This window comes from Dasypus novemcinctus, chromosome X (assembly GCF_030445035.2).
Source record: "Dasypus novemcinctus isolate mDasNov1 chromosome X, mDasNov1.1.hap2, whole genome shotgun sequence".
NCBI classification, from domain to species: Eukaryota; Metazoa; Chordata; class Mammalia; order Cingulata; family Dasypodidae; genus Dasypus; species Dasypus novemcinctus.
In genome coordinates, this window is record NC_080704.1 from 56,470,578 (window position 1) to 56,476,577 (window position 6,000).

Genomic DNA, 6,000 nt, shown 5'->3' on the forward strand with positions numbered 1-6,000 from the left:
ATAGCTCCCTCGTCTGTCTGCTGGTTTTCTCCAGGCAGCACTGGGAATGGGACCTGGGACCTCCCACTTGGGAGGTGAGTGCCCAACAGCCTGAGCCACATCCACTCCCATGGGCTGTGGCGTCTGCTGGCTTGTGGCATCAGGTCGTTTCGGTATCTGCTCATTGTGGCAGGTGCAGCATCTGCTCGTCTTCTTTAGGATGCACCAAACCCGAACCTGGGACCTCTCATGTGGTAGGCAGGGACCCAAATGGTTGAGCCACATCCACTTCTCTATTTATTTATTTTTAAAGAGTTTTATATTTTAATAAGTTTTTTTAAAGATTTATTTTTATTTATTTCTTCCCTGCCTCCCCATTGTTTATGTTCGCTGTCTGCTCTCTGTGTCCATTCACTGTGTGCTCCCTGTGCCTGCTCTTCTTCTCTTTAGGAAGCACTGGGAATTGAACCTGCGACCTCCCATGTGGGAAAGAGGTGCTCATTCGCTTGAGCCACTTCAGCTACCTGCTTTGTTGTGCTTCTCATTATCTTTCCTCTTTGTGTCTCCTTTTTGCGTCATCTTGTTGCATCAGCTCGCCACATCTGCCCATTGTGTCAGTTTGCTGTCTTGCACGTCTTCTCCAGGAGGCACTGGGAACTGAACCCAGGATATCCCATGTGGTAGGCAGGAGCTCAGTTGCTTGAGTCGCATCTGCTTCCCTAAGCAGTTTTATTGAGATATATCCACATGTCATACAATGTATCCATAGTGTCTGATTAATGGCTTTTAGTATAATCACAATGTTGTACATTCATCACCGCAAAAAATTTTGAAACAATTTCATTAGTCCGAGAAGAAAATCTCCACCCCCTTTAGCAATCACCTCTCAAGCCCTCTATCCTTCCCCTGGCTTACATAACCAGTAATCTAATTTCACCTTTATAAATTGATTTATATTTACATTTTGTATAAATGGAATCATACAATATGTAGTACTTTGGTTATTTTATGCTAAAAAACCTTAGCATAAAGGTTTTTTTGGGTCTGATATTAACATTTTGTAGTATTAACATATGTTAGTTCAGTTTCAAAGTAAAAGTTTTATGTCTGCAATTTTACCTGTATTCATATTTTACATGTGGTTTTACTATGTTATACAGTTCCATGTTACATTTTTTAGCTTTCCTTTTGGTAATATACGTGACCTTAGACTTACCCTTTCAACCACTGTCGCATTCATACATACCAAATAGTACTGATAGTTGCAAACATTATGATATGCTTTCACCTTTTCTATTCATTTCTAAAGATTAACACACATCTTTTGTCAATATTGCACAAGTTAACCTTCAGCTTTCTATTCTCTAACCTCATTCTATTTTCTGGTGACCCACATTCAAGTTATTTACTCCATAAGATTACACAGTTTATTTAATTCATAGTAACACAATCATACAATATTTGTCCTTTTGTGTCTGGCTTGTTTAATTCAACATAACGTCCTCCAGGTTCATCCATGTTGTCATATGCTTCACAACTTCATTTGTTCTTACAGCTGCATAATATTCTATCATGTGTATATGCCAGTTTGTTTATCCACTCATCAATTTATAGACACTTGGGTAGTTTCCATCTTTTGGCAATTGTGATCAAAGCCGCTATGAACATCAGTGTGCAGATGTCTGTTTGTGTCACTGCTCTGAGTTCTTCTGGGTATATAACCAGTAGTGGTATTGCCAGGTCACGTCAAAATTATATTCAACTTCTTTAGGAACTGCCAAACAGTCCTCCACAGTGGCTGTACCATTCTACATTCCCACCAACAGTGAATAAGTGTTCCTCTCTCTCCACAACCCTCTCCAACACTACTAGTTCTCTGTCTTTTTAATAGTGGCCATTCTAATAGGTATGAAATGCTATCTCATTGTAGCTTTGATTTGCATGTCCCTAATTGCTACTGAAGCTGAACATTTCTTCATGTGTTTTTGTTTTTTTGCCATTTTTATTTCCTCTTTGGACAAATGTCTATACAAGTCTTTTGCATTTTTAAATTGGGTCTTTCGTCTTTTCCTGGTTAAAAGAATGCAATTTATTTATTTATTTTACTGTATACATATACTTTTTAAAATCATACACTATGTTACACAATATATTTGGTTCATAATATCACAATCATACAGTATTTGTCCTTTTGTGTCTGCCTTGCTTTGTTCCACATAATATCCTCCAGGTTCATCCATGTTGTCATATGCTTCACAACTTCATATCTTCTTACAGCTGCATAATATTCCATTGTGTGAATACAGCACAGTTTGTTTATCCATTCATCGGCTGATGGACACCTGGGTTGTTTCCAGCGTTTGGCAATTGTGAATAACGTCACTATGAACGTAGGTGTGGAGATGTCTATTCACGTCAGTGCTCTTAGTTCTTCTGGGTATATACCCAGTAGTGGTATTGCAGGATCACATGGCAAATCTATATTCAACTTCTTTAGGAACTGCTAAACAGTTCTCCACAGCAGTTGTATGATTCTGTATTCCCACCAACAGTGAATAAGTGTTCCTATCTCTCCACATCCTCTCCAACACTTTTAGTTCTCTGTCTTTTTAATAGTGGCCATTCTGATAAGTGTGAAATGCTATCTCTCTCTCTCTTTTTTTAAAGATTTATTTATTTATTTACTTATTTCTCTCCCCTTCCCCCCCACTCACCCCGGTTGTCTGTTCTCTGTGTCTATTTGCTGCGTCGTCTTCTTTGTCCGCCTCTGTTGTTGTCAGCGACACAGGAATCTGTGTTTCTTTTTGTTGCATCATCTTGTGCCAGCTCTCTGTGTGTGCAGCGCCATTCCTGGGCAGGCTGCACTTTTTTTGCACTGGGCGGCTCTCCTTACAAGGCGCACTCCTTGCGCGTGGGGCTCCCCTACACGGGGGACACCTCTGCGTGGCAGGGCACTCCTTGGGCGCATCAGCACTGCGCATGGGCCAGCTGCACACGGGTCAAGGAGGCCCGGGGTTCGAACTGCGGACCTCCCATGTGGTAGGCAGACACCTTAACCACTGGGCCAAGTCCACCGCCTGAAATGCTATCTCATTGTAATTTTGATTTGCATTTCCCTAATCATTAGTGATGTTGAGCATTTTTTCATGTGTTTTTGCCATTTGCATTTCTTCTTTGGAAAAATGTCTACTCAAGTCTTTTGCCCATTTTTAAATTGGGTTGTTTGTCTTTTTATTGTTGAGTTGTAACATCTCTTTATATATCCTGGATATTAAGCTCTTATCGGACATGAGATTTCTATATATTTTCTCCCATTGAGTGAGCTGCCTTTTCATCCTTTTGACAAAGTCCTGTGAGGTACAAGAGTGTTTAATTTTGAGGAGGTCCCATTTATCTATTTTTGTTGTTGTTGTTGTTGCACATACTTTGGGTGTAAGGTCCAAGAAACCACCACCTGCCATCTTTAAGATGTTTCCCTACATTTTCTTCTAGTAGTTTTATGGTCCTGCCTTTTATATTTAGGTTTTTGATCCATTGAGTTGATTCTTGTATAGGGAGTGAGATAAGAGTCCTTTTTCATTTTTTTTGGTTGTGGATATCCAGTTCTCCCAGCACCATTTGCTGAAGAGACTGTTTTGTCCCATTAATATGGGCTTGGTAGGTTTGTCACAAACCTGTTGGCCATAGAGGTGAGAGTTTATTTCTGGACTTTCAATTCCATTCTGCTGATCAATGTGTATATTTTTATGTCATTACCATGCTGTTTTGACCACTGTAGCTTTGTAATATGTTTCAAGATCAGGCAGTGAAATTTCTCTTCCTTTTTAGAATACTTTTGGCTATTCAGGTACACTTCTCTTCCAAAATAATTTAATTATTGTCTTTTCTATTTCTGTAAAGTAGACTGTTGAGATTTTGATTGGTATTGCATTGAATTTACCCATCAGTTTGGGTAGGATTGACATCTTCGTGATATTTAGTCTTCCAGTTCATGAATAATCCATTTGTTTAGGTCTTCATTGATTTCTTTTAGCACTGTTTTGTAGTTTTTTGCATATAGGTCCTGTACTTCTTTGGTTAAATTGATTCTTAGCTATTTGACTCTTCCCCCACGCCCACCTACCCAAGAGGACTCCCTCATCTGTTTGCTCATTGTTTCTGCTCATTGTTTTTTTGCTCATTTTTTTCTCATTATTTTTTCTTATTGTCTTGCTTGTTGTTTTTGCTTGTTGTATGCTCATTGTTTGTTTGTCTTCTTTAGGGGGCACTGGGAACCAAACCTGGGACCTTCCATGTGGGAGGCAGGTGCTCAACTGTTTGAATCACATCCACTCCTCCTATTTGAGTCTTTTTGTTGCTATTGTAAAAGGATTTTTTTCCTGATTTCCTCCTCTGATTTTTTGATACTAATATACATATACATTATTAGTTTTTGCATGTTGATCTTGTATCCTGCCACTTTGCTGAACTCTCTTATTAGCTCAAGTAGCTTTGTCATAGACGTTCCAGTATTTTCTAAATATAGGATTATGTCATCTGTGAATAGTGAGAGTTTTACTGCCACTTTTCCTATTTGGATGCCTTTTGTTTTTCCTTATCTTATTGCTCCAGCTAGAACTTCTAGCACAATGTTGGATAACAGTGGTGACAGTGGGCATTCTTGTCTTGTTCCTGATTTTAGAGGGAAAGCTTCCAACCTTTTCCCATTGAGTATGATGTTAACTCTGGGTTTTTCATATACGCCCTTTATCATATTGAGGAATTTCCCTTCTATTTCTATCTTTGCAAGTGTTTTTTTATCAAGAAAGGATGCAGGATTTTGTCCAATGCGTTTTTCTGCATTGATCAAGAAGATCACGTGGGTTTTGTCTTTTAATTAATTAATGTGGTGTATTACATTAATTGATTTTTTATATTGAAGCACTAGTGAACACCAGGAATAAATCCCACTTGGTGGTAATGTGTAAGTCTTTAGATGTGCTGTTGGATTCTATTTGTAACCATTTTGTTGAGAACTTTTGCACTTATGTTCAATAGAGAGATTGCTCTGTGATTTTTTCATAGTGTCTTTATCTGGCTTTGATATTAGTGTGATGTTGGCTTCATAAAATGTATTGGGTAACTTTCCCTCCTCTACAATTTTTTTGGGGGAGAGTTTATACAGGATTTGTGTTAATTCTTCTCTAAATCCTTGGTAGAATTCACCTGTGAAGCCATCTGGTCCTGGACTTTTCTTTGTTGGGAGATATTTGATGTCTATTCAATCTCTTTAAATGTAATTGGTTTGGTAAGCTCTTGTATTTCTTGTAGCATCAGTGTAGGTAATGCATATCTAGGAATTTGTCCATTTCATCTAGGTTGTCTAGTTTGTTGGCATACAGATTCTCATCCTCTTATGATCCTTTTTGTTTCTGTGGGGTCAGTCTTAACTCCCCACTTTCATTTCTGATTTTATTTATTTGCATCTTTTTCTCTTTTTTCTTTGTTAGTCTACCTAAGTGTTGGTCAATTTTATTGATCTTCTCAAAGAGCCAGCTCTTGATTTTGTTCATTTTCTCTATTGTTTGTTGTAGTTCTTCTCAATTTCATTTACTTCTGCTCTAATCTTTATTACTTCTTTCATTCTGCTTGCTTCTGGAATGACTTGCTGTTCTTTTTCTATTTTCTCCATTTGTTCAATTAGAACTTTGATTTTAGCTTTTTCTTCTTTTTTAATATAGGCATTTAGGGCTATAAATTTCCCTCTCAGCACTGCCTTCACTGTATCCCAAATATTTTGTTAAGTTGTGTTCTTGTTTCCATTCGTCTCAGTATATTTACTAATTTCACTTACAAATTCTTCCTTGACCCCTGATTATTTAGGAGTGTGTTGTTCAGCCTCCACACATTTGTGGTTTTACCTCTTTCCCAACTATTATTGATTTCCAGTTTCATTCAGTTATGATCTGAGAAGGTACTTTGTATAATTTCAATCTTTTTATCTTTATTGAGACCTGCAGTGTGACCTAACATATGTTCTAT